Source organism: Theropithecus gelada, chromosome 16 (genome assembly GCF_003255815.1).
Source record: "Theropithecus gelada isolate Dixy chromosome 16, Tgel_1.0, whole genome shotgun sequence".
Classification (NCBI taxonomy): Eukaryota; Metazoa; Chordata; class Mammalia; order Primates; family Cercopithecidae; genus Theropithecus; species Theropithecus gelada.
Window position 1 is genome coordinate 75348992 of NC_037684.1, and position 13616 is coordinate 75362607.

Consider the following 13616-nt stretch of genomic DNA (forward strand, 5'->3'; position numbering starts at 1 on the left):
CGGGGGGGACCACTGGGCAGGCTCTCTTGCGGGGAGTGGGGAGGGGTCTCCAGGGGAAGTGTTTGAAGCCGCTCCTGCAGCGCTGTCCATATCCGGAAGCCGCCGGGGAAGGGAGGAAGGCGGGGGTGGGGAGAGCGCGACCTTAAGCGCTGGCGGGCGGCGAGGAGGGGCCGCAGCGGCCCGAGGAAGCGCCTGGAGGCGTCAGGGGCGCTGAGTCCCCAGGGAGGCCGCGCTCCCGGGAAGTTTCCCACCGGTTGCCCGGAGCAGGATCGGGCGCGCGGATCGTCCTCCCCGGTCCGACCAGCTTCGGGGCGCAGATTGAGAACTTGAACAGAACTCCTTCCTTCTCTGGCATCTCTCGCCTCCCCATCCGCGGCCACCAGCCCCGCCATCTCAGCCCCATGCCTTCCGCCAATACCACAGTCGCCAAGACCGCTCACCAATGCTTTGTGGAGGAAAGGGGAGGGGGGAATCCCCAGCACAACCAAACTGCGGCCAAAAGCGGCCAAAAAAAAAAAAAAAAGAAAAAGAAAAAAAAAAAAGGAAGAAAAATTCCTTCTCCTGAGACCGATTCCCTCAACCAGCGTGGAAAACCCCCAGACAGGCAAATCCGCAACTCCAGCCAAGATCCCGGCGCAGCGGGAGGGGTGTCCGCGGCGGGCGGCGACCCCAGCCTGCAGCCCCGGGCTCGGGGCAGGTCTGCGCGCGGCGGTGGGCCGGGGGCTCGGGGAGTCCTGGCGCCCACAGCGGCCCGCCGAAGACACAAAGCTCCGCCGCCAACAATACCTGCGGGCTCCTCCTGGGTCTCCCGGGCGCCGGCGCTGCGCGTCTCGCCGTCTCCCTTTCCCCCGCCGTCTCTCTCCTCCTCTCGCGCACGCTCTCCCTCTCGCCTCTTCCAGAACGCGGTGACCAGATGAGATCCTTGGGAGAAACAAATGTGAGCGCTCGCACGATTCCTTTCTCTCGCCAGCCGCTCGCAGCGGCCCCAGGCTCGCTCCTCTCCCTCGCGCTCCCGCGCGCGCCGCGCCTCTCGCACCCCGCGTTTCCTTCTTAGCAGCCCCTGCGAGCGCCCTCAGTAGCCATTATTCACAGGCCGCCGGGGGACAGGAGGTAATTAGAGACGGCCCCGTGGCCGCATCCACTCGGTAAGCGCGGTGCTGGCGCGGGGCGCGCGCGGGGAGGGGCGCGCGACGAGGGGGCTTGGCTGCGCGCAGCCCGCGCCCCAGACGCGGGGGAAGGGAGGAGGAGGAGGGGGCAGGGAAGAAGGAGGCGGGCGGGGGGACGAGTGATGAGCTCTGGAAGGGAGCAGGAGGAGGGGGCGCCGGGGAGACGCTCCCTTGGCTCTCACCGCGGGGCCTCGGGGTCACCGGCTGCGAGGCTCCGAGGCGCTTAGGGACGGGGGGTGTGAGTGTGAGAGTGCGCGCGCGCGCGCGCGCGGGCGTGTGTGTGTCAAAGAGAGGAGGGGAGGGAGGGAACGCTTTAATATTTTTCTAGTGACTTACGAGCCTGCGGGTGAGGTCTTGGCTGTGCGTTTAGGTCCGTGTATCAGTGTGGCTGTATATTTCTGGTCTGTCCTACGAGTGAATGTCACGGGGCTTGGAGGGAGGGGGGTCTGGATACAAGCTTGTGAATGTGTTTCTGGGTCTCGGCGGGACTGAATGATGCGGCGCTGCGTGGGGTTGTGTCTGTGCGATTGTTTATAGGGGGGTTGTGCGACTCCGTGAGGTACTGCGTGGGTGGGATTGCGCCTGTGTGCGGTTGTGTGTGTATGGGATTGTGCGTGCGTGGGGCTGAGTGTCCGGAGGACAGTTGTGTGGCCGTGTGGGTCTGTTTGCGAGTGGGCTTGTGGGTGTGTGGGGCTGCACATGTAGGGGCAGTGCGCCTGTGCGGGGCTTTGGGTTAACGAAAAGGGCTGTGGTATCTGCAGGCGGTCGTGTGTGTGTGGTTGGATCTGCGTGGGGTCTGAAGCCTGGCGGGTGGGGGTTAGTCCTGCTGGCGTCGGGGATCGCACCGCGGCAGAAGAGCCGCTTAAGGCGCGAACAGGCAGCGCCGGGGTCGCGGCGCAGCGCGACGTGTAGTAGCGGTGGGGCGTAGAGAGAAGGCGGAGAAGAGGGGGGCCTTCATCGCGCACCTCCCCTCGCCGCATCAGAGACGCAGCTTGGAGATCCTGCCACTTGCCGGCCCCGCGGTCCTAGAGGCACAGGGTTTGGGGGACCCTCCCCAGCTGGGGGAGATGCCTACGGGCCGGGAACGCAGTGAGAACTGACTCGATGATCCCGGGGCAGCACAGAAGCACGCGGCAAGGACCGCCCGGAGAGGTGGGTCGCGGCCCGGAGACAGCCGAGAACTAGGCCGAGACAAAGAAGAGCGGGACCGGGGACCTTGGGGCCAAACCGCGCCTCTAGGTTCCCCGGCGGCCGAAGGGAGTGCGCTCGAGGCCGGCGCGTGGAGCCTGGCGGCGGTGGCTCAGGCCCCTCTTCTCTGTAGTCCCAGCAGCAGATCCAGAGCCCTGGGGGCAAGTAATTACGCACCCCCGGGCAGGGCCGCGGTGAGGGGGGTTCTGAGTGCAGCTGGCGGGCACCGAGCCCTGGGGCTGTGATTGAGCGCTCAGCTGGCCCGCCCCTCTCCCAGCCGCTCACCGCCCACGCAGTCATTCATTCATTCATCCATCTATCCGTCGCTGCATCCACCCACCTTTCTATCCATCCACGTGTCCATCCATCTACCGGATTTACTGCACCAGGGATCACACAGATGTGTCAGCCCTGGCTAGTCCTACCACTTTCTCCCGCTGGCCAGTGAGTCTGTCTGTCTCATTCTCCTGGGCCTCCACCTCCACTTCCTCCTACTCAGGTCTCTCTGCTCTGGCAGGAGCATACCGACCACCTGTCACACTTGGGTTTTGCTGCTCAGTGATGTCCCAATCTCCCCCCTCCACCTACTAAACCCCCACCTTGCCCATACTAAAGTCTCCATACATCCTACACCCAACCCTGCCCATCATTACCTGCCAGATGGGCCTCGGGCACCTTTTTTCTGGCATTCCCTGAAGCCTGGTAGCAGGCCTCCCTACGAGAAATGAATCCCTAAGGTCCTGGGCAGCCCCGCCCTGCTCTGGGCTCCCCATATTTAAAATGTCAGGCTGCTTAGTCTCTGTCTTCAGTATCTGTCTTGGGGACCAGGGTCACTCAGTCCTGAGGCTGCTGGATGAACAAGGAGATGTGCATTGTGTATACCATTAAGGTGGCAATGGAAAAGCCCAAATGCCTGCTGGGGATCACCAACCTGGCTGGAATGTCTTCCCTTCCCTCCCCAGTTTCTGAGTGATGAGGAAGAGAGAGTTCCCCAGGTGGCTGATGACAGCCCACACAATCAGGCCCCCACCACCTCCTGCCCTCAGTCCCGCCTGTTGCCCCACTCACCACGTTGCCCCTTGCCATTCCTGAATTCACCAGGCACACTCTCACCTTAGGGCCTTTGCACTTGTTGATCCGTCTGCCTGGAATGCTGCTCCCCACCTTCTAATATACCATGTAATTTACATATTTATGTATCTGGTGGGTATTTTTGTCTGTTTGTTCCTTTGGAATGGTTCCTGGTACACATTCCATAAGCACTTGTTCAATGAACGAGTTAGTGAATGCATGAAAGAATGAGGTTAAACCAAGCCCTCCTCCCGTAAGCCTGACCAAGCCCAGGGTTTCTCTTCTTTGAGCCAATAGTTCCACTGGAGAAAATGGGGGTGGAGGGGGAAGATGAAGAACATCAGGGCCAGGACACGTCCTAAGACTCACCTGACATCGCTCAGTGAGTACCCTTCACAGATTCCAGGTCGCTCAGTGAGTAGCCTTCACGGATTCCAGATTCTGGGGATGGGTGTAGAGGGATGGGATGGTGGTGGGTGGCTTGTCTCAAAAAAGGGCAGAGCCTGTCATTTGTTCCAGGGGCTTCTCTTGTTCCCTGGCTCCCTGGGGACTCCCTGGAGCTCCTGGGGCAGTGGTACAGAGGGGTAGTGATTCAGCAGGGGTGCCATTCACATCTGCCAAAGGGTGATGGAAACCACAACCTGGCCAGGGCCCTTCCACAAGTGGTATCATGGAGAGTCACAAGACAGTACCCCAAGGTCAGGATCTGACCATCCCCTAGAGGAGAAACCCAGGCTGAGAGCTTGCAAAGAACTTGTCAAGACCACAGCCACACAACTGGATCCCATCCGACTCTCAATTTCAAGATTCCTTGCTCACCTCCACCAAGCATAGTGCATGGCGTGTGGCAGTGCAGCAGCTTAATATGGATCAAATGAATGGAGTGGCAACCTCACAATTCAAACCTAAGTGTGCATGAACCCCAAAGTCTTGCTTACTCCATCAGACCCTACTGGCAGGATTCCATGGGATCATGGTGCCAGCACCCAGCACTCAAATGTTGCTGGAACACCAGCAGAGGAGGCTGCCTGGCTGGCAGGCTTCCTGCTCCCTAGGTTGTGACTTCACCTTTCACCAAGAGTCTGCCCCAAGGGACTTGGGATCCTCCCTCGCTGGGTTGGTAGTGGTGCTCACAGGTTTAAAGGGCCCAGTCCTTCCTGGTGAGGTATGACTGTGTTCTGGAGAACCTAGGTCTGGACAGGTCAGCCCTTTTTTTGCCAAGCACTATCTGAATAGCTGCTTTCATGCAAGTGTGTGTCCAGACGCCATTCCAGAGCTAAATAATAAACAGGAGCTGTTGACCAGAGAGGCAGGGTGGGTAGAGGGCTAGGGACTCTAAGCAGGGTCCTAGGGAATGCAGGCAATGGAGCCAGCCAAGGACAAGGCTCGCTGACATGCTGACATGCCACCAGGGACACCCAGGTGGAAACAAGGGAGAGGGAGGCCCACCAGGCCAGGCTGGTACACTACAACCCAGAAGTTGCATTCAAGCTTAGCCCTGGTCTGGTAAGCCCCACGCTGGAAGCCTGCAGGCCTGAGGTCAGATGTGGGCCAGGTTTTAACATCTATTCCACATATGTTTATTGAGTAGTGGGGCAGCAACTTCAAATCTCTATGTATCTCCCCCCCACCCCATCAGTCAGCCTCATTTCAGAGACTGGATCACTGAGGTCCAGGAAATGCACTTGCCCCCAGTCACATAACTTGAAGGTGGCAGAACTATGCATACATTGGCTTGGTACATATTAACTAAGCACCTACTGGACGCCAGGTTCCATTCTAGGAATGAGACAAAGCTTTCGTTCTAGTCTTGACAGACAAGAAACAGAATGAATACGTAAATAGTGTAGTATGTTACCTTAGGTGAAGCATGCTATGGAAAAATAAATAAAGCCAAGGAAGGGGACTGGGAGCATCTGCAGGAGCTGTTTTTCTACACTGAGTGGTCAGAGCTCATACTTAAGAGCATTTGAGAACACACTTGACAGACGAAGGTAGTGAGGCATGCAGCTGTCTGGGGGCAAAGCTGTGCAGGCAGAAGGAAGAACAAGTGCAAAGGCCCTGAGACAGCAGCCAGGCTGGGATTTTCAAGGAATGGCCAAGAGGCTAGTGTGGCTTGAGGGGAATGAGCGGAAAGAGATGGGGGCAGAGAGGGGACAGGGGGCCACACCTACAGGGGCTTGCACACACACCACTGCAGGGACTTTGGCTCTTAGACTGAATGAGATGAGGCGCTTCTGCAGTGTTTTGAGCAGGGGTGGGACACGCTCTCCCTTGGGGGGTCAGTTTCTCCCTGTGAAGAGAGCAGATGTGAGGGCAGGAGCAGAGAAGCCTGCATCCTGCACTAGTCCAGGTGGGTAATGATGAAGCCTGGCCAGGGTGGGGCCGAAGAGAAGGGGTCAGATTTTGGATTTATTTTGAAGGCAGGGTTAGCAGGATTCACTGACGTATTTTGCCTGAGCAACTTGCAAGAAGGATGGTTACGGCTGCTGGGATCTGCCATTCATGCTAGTGGGGCTGGTGGGAGAGCAAATGCCTCAGGAAGGAACCCTGCCCCTCCTCAGCCTCCACTGTGCCTGCCCGAACACATTCATGCACTTCGTGCCAATGTGGTAGCTTAGAAAACTGCTGAAGAGGCCCCATTTTTAATGACTGTGCCAGGAGCTGTGCCCTCTCCGAGTCAGCAGGGGGTCATGTACCCCAGTCACCTTCCCAGTTTCCCAGCCTTAATATCCCCTTTTTATGAGCATGTTGATCCAGGTCTGCAGCTGCCAGCCCTCTTGCCCCCATGGGTCCAGTTTTGTCTCCCAGACCAACTGCCCACAAATACCTCTTTTGGTATACATTTATGGAACCCACCATGTTCCAGGCGTTGTCCAGGGCACTGTGGGACAGCAGGGAACAGAACAGACATCCCTGCCCGTGTGGGGCTGGCATGGTCCTTCAACAACTACAGCCCTGTTCCCTTTTCTCCCTATCAAAACCCTCTAATGCCAAGCACTTCCTGAGCAAGCTGGGGCTACCATGTGGAACTGAGAGCAAAACACTCGAGAAAATGCTTTTCTTTGAAAGCAAAGAGCTTGATATTTTAGCTGATGGGGGTGGGGAGCATCGGGAGTATAGAGATCCAAGTTCTCTTACATTTTTGGAACATTTTCAAATAGTTTTTGTTCCCCTCAGTGTCCCCACTCCCCTGATTGCAGGATGGAGGCTGATCTGGCCCACCCACCCTGACCCATGCAGGTTCTGGCTGGAGTGACCGCAGAAGGCTTGCCTTGGTGGCCACCTCCCCACCAAGGGAAGGGGGCGGGAGGGAGCACATCTCAGTCTCTGCCCTGGTCTGGGGTCTGCACAGGAATGCTGGTGTTGGGCCAAGACTGAAGCGTCTTCTGCCTGCCTCTGATCTGAAGGACCTTTGATCTCTTCTGTCTGTAGTTTTCCCTGCCATCTGTGTGTCTGTCCATCCTTCCCTACTTGACTGCAACAGGCCACCAGCTGAGGTCAGTGCAGCTTCAGGCTCAAACAGGGCAGAATCCGAGCCTAAGCCCCCTCGACCCCCACTGCGGACCCTTCACTGGACATGGGCTCCAGGAAGATGGCCCCGCCTCCAGGCCTGTGGCTGCACCTCCACGCAGCCTCCTTCTCCTGAGGCATCCAGACTATGGGTATTCATCTTCCTTCCTCAGCGCCAGCGTCTGAGTGAAGTCAAAGCTGCTGAACTTGAAAGAGGCAAGGCCCTGGGGTTCAGAGAACCCAGGTGGGGGGCAGGAGGCTGGCTGGGGAAAAGAGAGGACTAGGCAGCTGCAAAGGGAGACAGATTGGGGGCTGGGGAGGACGACAACAGATGAAGGAGAGGGGAAAGAAAGGCAGGAGGAGAGGGAGGGAGGGTTACAGAGCCACAGGGCCAGGGATCAGAGGGTGCCTAAGGAGAGGCACTGAGAGGCAGGTAGGGGTCTTCTCCCAGCCTCACTTGGGAAGCACTGCCCTGCTCACCCTGGCACGGTCCTTGGCAACCTTTGTTCCCGGCTACAATGAAGCCACACACTCTGGACACATCGGGCTGGCTGGGGTTCGCTGCCATGGCCATAGGAACAGCTGGGCATAGGCCTGCTTGGTAGCAGGACCCACAGGTGCCTTCTTGCCTCTGCCCCTTGTTCCCAGGGCTCAAACCTACCCCTGGGCCAGGGAGCCACCAAAGGGCTTGGGGCAGTGGTGTGGCTGAGGCCTAACCTGTCGTCTGTGCCATACAGACTGATCTGCAACTGCAGCCACAGACTGACCCTTAGCCATGGCAGCAGCCACATTCTGACTCTTGACCCTGGTCGCTGTGATCCCTCCCCAGTCCCAGCAACAGACTGACTCCCAGCCTCTTCCACAAATGGACTTCTGACCTCAGGCACAGGCCTCAGCCACAGACATCTAGCTGCTGCTATAGACAGACCTCTGAGCCTGCCACAGCCTAAGCCTCAGTCCTGACGCGGGTGGGGTCCCCTGGTGGTGGGCATCCCGTGGGCACATTCCACCAGGCCGCCCAGGGACATCGGGATGGGCCCGCTCCATGCCATCCCACCCTGAGGTGAGTGGCAACATCAACCCCACCAGTGCCCCACGCTAAACCCACAGGGCTTTGGTGACCACAGCAGAGTCCAGCAGCACCACACAGGAGGCCCCTCCATCCTGCCCTGGGCCAGCGTGTGCAGGCCAGACACACACGCAGACACACCCAACACAAAACACACCCAGAGTCAGACAGAATCACACAGTTACCTCATACGCAGCCCCCAGACCCTCCATACAATGTGCACCCAGACACACAGGCACTACACACATGAATAGACACGAGACCACACACACATGCACACAGACATGTGTGTGCACACACACAGAACCCTGTCCCCTGCTCAAGCAGGGCACACACATCCAGAAACATGGGTACATACATCTGTGTGTATACATACACAATCAGACACACACATACCTACATGCAGAGATGTATACACATATACACATGTATACATATAAATGACACGTGCACATGCAAGAACATGCAGATTTCTCTATGTAGAAGTCCACACACACCCAAGTGTCAGTCACCTGCCTTCACACGTCTTTTGTTCCCTGGCCCCAGGGCTCATGGGTATCTCCGGGTGGCTTAACCACTCCACAAGTGACCCCTCCAGCCCCTTCCCAACTCAGCTCAGAGCTCCATGGGCTTCTGCCCTCCCTGGACTTGATGGCAGCAGGGATGCTGCCTCCAGTCCTTCTCCTGGCCCCAGTTGGGTGAAGACCTCTCAAGTCCCCTGACTTTGTCCTGACTGGTGGCTGCAGCTCCTGCCTAGACTCAAGCTGGCTATGACATGCCCTTACGTCTTTGGCATGACTTGGACAACTCCTTCTCTGCTAAGGGAAACCCATTTCCCCACCACAGTTTGTCATCTGCAAAATGGGTAACAGCATGTTGCACAGCCTTCTAGCACCCCTCCACTCCTGACAGGAGGGCACAGAACGGACAACAGGAGGTGGATGTGGAACAGAATATGTGGGATTCCCAGGGGCGACTTGGCCCTCTCACAGTCTCCAAGTTCACATCTGCAAAGGGGCGAGGATCGGATCGGGCACAGCCTCTCTAGGGCCAGGATGAGTCCAGGGGAAACTGAATGGAAAGCCCTTTCTGGGCAGCATCTGAATCTGTGGAGATCACTCCTGGAAGGATGGAGGAGAAACTGCTGGAAGGTCAGGAGCAGGAGGGACACTTGCTGCTGTGCTATCTGAATGTCTACCGCGTGAATGGAAGGGGCCGGGGAGGCAGAGGAAAGACGCCAATGACCACACCACTCCTCGAGCTTCTCCTCCCGGTCTGGTGTCATCCCAGAATGCCCTGGTGGAACCCAGGTGGCTGCACCATGGGAGGGGGTGGCGTGCAGAGCTGGAGCTAACTCTGCCAAGCAGCCCACACGGAATCCTCTCAGCCATCCTCTGAGGTGGGTGTCCTTAGCCCATTTGAGAGATGCAGACACTGAGGCTCTGCAAGCAGAAGAGAGAGAGAGGCATGGGCCTGGGTGGAACCCAAACCAGTGTCCGGTCTCACAGCTTGTCATGGGGCTGCTTTGTACCTTCCGCACCAGGGCCCAGGTCAGAGGAGCCCAGCCCAGGGACAAGCACAGAGGAAACAGGCAGAGCCCCTGGCTTCAGATGTCCCCTGGCTCTCCAGCAGAGGACCAGGTAAAATGATGGCTCTTGGCCTCCCACATACCTTAAGCCAGAAAAGGCATCCCCTGCTCACCCCCAGTGCAATTCCTGGCTTGGGCCTGTCCTGGCTGTGTGCCCCTGGGCAGTTCTACACCCTCTCGGAACCCAAGTTTCCAGAACTGAGATGACGGATTGCATTTCTGCTCCTGCTTACCTAACAGAGGGTGATGTGGGTGGGATGGGAAGCAGCATTCTAAACTGGGAAGTCCATGAGGTGGAAGGCGACATTACTACTTCTCTCCCCAAGCTCAGCAAGAAAGCTCCTGGGCTGAGACAAGGAGAATCCTCCCAAAGCCCGCACCTGCAACGAGGCAGCTTGGAGAGCAGACCTGCGGACCAGACCCTTCACCCGTCACGACAAGTGGATGGCCCGAACTCAGCCCACAACCAGGATTTCCTTCCAGTCCTGCTTCTGTGCCCTTCTGCAGGGGAGAGGCTGCCTGCTGCTCAGCTTCCTTATTCGACCCACAGTACTCCCACAATGTGTGCCAGGAGGCTCGCATCCAACTGCTTCCCATTACGTTTCTGAGCCTCAGGTTTTTCACCTTTAAAATGGGGAAGAATAGCAAGGCCCGCCCGGGATGTGCTGGTGATAAACAGAAATGAGTGCATGAATGTCACTCAGGGTTGGCCACGCCACAAGCCCTCCGTAAATGTTAGCACTGATGATTATCATTCCCTCCTGGACTATGGAGAAGTTTGAGTTTTCAATCTCCAGGATTAGTATCAAATTCCAATTTCACAGCCGTGGCCTAGACACTGAATGTGGAAATCCTACTTGGTTGTGCCACCAGGGTACAGGCCCACCCACGCTTTGTCCCGAGAGCTGAATGACCACCGACACAGGCTCTGGGCTGCTGGTCCTCCAGTCTCTTCAGAACCTCCCAGTGGCCAAGGTAGGCAGGGAGAGGCTGGGAGCCCCCTTCTGCAGACCCAGAAACTGGGGTTCAGAGAGGGAGCTGAGGAAGCAACAGGAAGACAGATTTCACCTCCATATAAGGAAGAGCTTGCTAGCAGGCAGGGCTGCCCAGAAATGGAAGGAGGGAGCTGCTCGGGAGGTGGTGAGCAACCTGCGGCTGAAGGCATGCAAGCAGAACGGGGCAGCCTCTGGGTAGAGGCATCGTGGGCGGCTGGGACACTCTCCAGAGGAGGGCCGCTGGGATCTCTGGTCCTGTGACTTGACCAAGGCCATGTGAGCGGGAATGGAATTCCAGAAGGTCAGAGCCGGGGACCAGAACAAGCTCCTGCTCCCAACCTCCCACGTGAAAGCCGCGCAGCTGGACGGATCCACAAGGGCTAGAGAGAGAGCCTGAGCCCCTCCAAGTGGCTCCCCCATCCCTGGCCCTAGTCACAAAGTCTTTATGTTTTTAGAGACAAATGCCTACTTTTAATTTTTAAAAATTGAAAAGTACACACAAGTAGAATGACCAAAAAAACAAACAAACAAATCCAGAATCCCCTTCACCCTGTGACAATTACTGTGAATATTTCCTTACAATCTTTTATTTCTAAAAATATTTATTTATTTATTTATTTTTTGAGACGGAGTTTTGCTCTTGTTGCCCACACTGGAGTGCAGTAATAAGATCTCGGCTCACTGCAACTTCTACTTTCCAGGTTCAAGCGATTCTCCTGCCTCAGCCTCTTGAGTAGCTGCGACTACAGGCATGCATCATCATGCCCAGCTAATTTTTGTATTTTTAGTAGAGACGGGGTTTCACCATGTTGGCCAGGCTGGTCTCGAACCCCTGACCTCAGGTGATCCGTCCGCCTTGGCCTCCCAAAGTACTGGGATTACAGGCATGAGCCACCGTGGCTGACCTATTATTATTATTTAGAGACAGGATCTCACTGTATCACCCAGGCTCTAGTCTCGAACTCCTAGGCTCAGGTGATTCTCCTGCCTTGGCCTCCCAAGTAGTGGGGACCACAGGCACCATCATGCCCAGCTCCTTGCAATCTTTTCTATGTGCATCCAATTTTGCTTAGAAATCTGGATGTGCTTTAAAAAAATTTTTTTTTAGGTATAATTCACTCACTATAAAATTCACCCTTTTAAAGGGGACAACTCAGGGTTCTGGTATATTCATGAAGTTGTGCAACTATCACTGCTACCTAATTGCAGAACATTTTCATCCCCCTCCCAAAAAGAAACCTGTTCCCATAGGCAGTCACTCCCCATTTCCCCACCCCCACCCCTGGCCATTGCTCACCTCCTGTCTGTCTCTCTGGATTTGCCTGTCCTGCGCATTTCATATGAACGGAATCATATGATCTGCAGCCTTTTGCATCTGGGGCTGGTGTGTTTTTAATGTACAATTTTCTAATCCTACTTTCACATAGCATTATACACAGTCACCATTTCCATTTACTACCAAGTCCTTAGAATCAGTATCGTGTTTACTGTTTGCACACCACGGAGAGGCTTGACCACAGTTTCCTCAGGTCACCCTCTGGTGACTGCCCCCATCCTGTTCAGGCCCCATCATCACTCAGTCAGATAAGTGCAATAGCCCCTTCTGGGCCTCCTAGACCCACCCTTGCTCCCCTGAGCCCTTACAACACCCAGACAGAGCCTGTTAAACCAAGTCAGATCCTGACCCTCCCACACTCAGAATCCTCCGTGGCTCCCACCTCACATAAGACTTAAAACCAAGCTTATACCACAGCCCACAGTCTCCTGTGCCATCTGACCTCTGCTACCTTGTGACCTCACCTCCTCCCACTTCCCAGCCCACTCCCACTGCAGCCACACAGGCCTCTAACACACCTAGCATAGCCCCACCTCAGGGCCTTTGCACTGGCTGCCCATTCCACCCAGATGTGGGCTCGGCCTTGCAGCTGCTCTCTGGTCCGGAGCCCTGCTTCCATATGCTTCCTAACACGTGATCACCTGATATATGTTTATTCACTGTCTTCTCCCACTAAAATGGCAGCTCTGTCACGTGTTGTCTTATTCGCTGATAGAGCCCCGGCACCTAGCACTGAGTTGCAGCTCAGTGACTATTTGGGCTGTTTCCAATAAAATAAGGAATGTAAAAGAAAAAATCCCAAGCGCCCCACCGCGCAGACGTTATAAACTGGTGGTCCTCTGCCTGCGGACATGTGCGGTTGAAACCACACTGTGCCTTTTGTTAATTGAGCCAGCATTTGAGAATCAAGAGCGTTCACATAAAAATCCAAATTCCAGCTTCTCTTGAAAACACGTATCTGGTCATCAGGGCCGGACAGTGCGTGACAGCCATCAGCAGGCACTAAGGGGCTGGGCCTGGGGACATTCCCACCCGCGGGTCCCAAGAGCTGAATGCTTTATCCCTCCTCAGAGGCCCCAGATGTGGTGCCCAGGAGGAGGGCTTGCCCTGGGAGAGAGCCCAGGCCTCACCTCATGCTCCTGCCTGATATCTGGGCCCTAATGCCCCAAAGCACCAATAAGGACCCATGCACCTTTATTCAAAGACTGGGACCTCCCCAGGGTCCCTACACTTTCTGGAAGCCCTTACAGCCACTGTTCCTTTGCCTGGAACTTCATCCTACGTCCTCTAAGGTTTGCCTCACTTTGTCCCAAGACCTGTCGAGGCCTCCAGCGCATTTGGAATGTACACAGGAGGTGTCCATCCCACGTACACCTCCCACTTCCCTCCAGCTCCATCCCCGCCTCCCCAGCCCCTGGCAGTGTCCAGCATGCCATAGGCCCTGGGCCGCCTCTGAAAGGACTGAATGGCAAGCACCCACCTCCCCAACCCCGGGGAGCTGGGAGGACATGGGGGACAGCGCACACACAGGAGGGTCTGACTTGGGTCACATCAGTGCCAAAATGCATGTTTGTCACCTACTGTGCACCAGATGCCTCGGGGGCACAAAGATGAAAATCATGGGGGACGGGTGGCCCAGGGGTGCTGCGGCAGCTGGGGCCTGTGTGTTTCTGCTGAGGAGGGACAACCC

The 13616-nt window shown here is 56.4% G+C and overlaps 1 protein-coding gene across 1 annotated transcript in view; it reads right to left on the bottom strand.

Annotated features, from left to right (window-relative positions):
• Positions 1–13616, bottom strand: part of RAI1 (retinoic acid induced 1) — a 129854-nt gene that overhangs the window by 86054 nt on the left and 30184 nt on the right. Inside the window, exon 2 of the mRNA XM_025360919.1 lies at positions 787–921. The gene's annotated coding sequence lies outside the window, so the exon portion shown is untranslated. The remainder of the gene's footprint in view (positions 1–786; positions 922–13616) is intronic.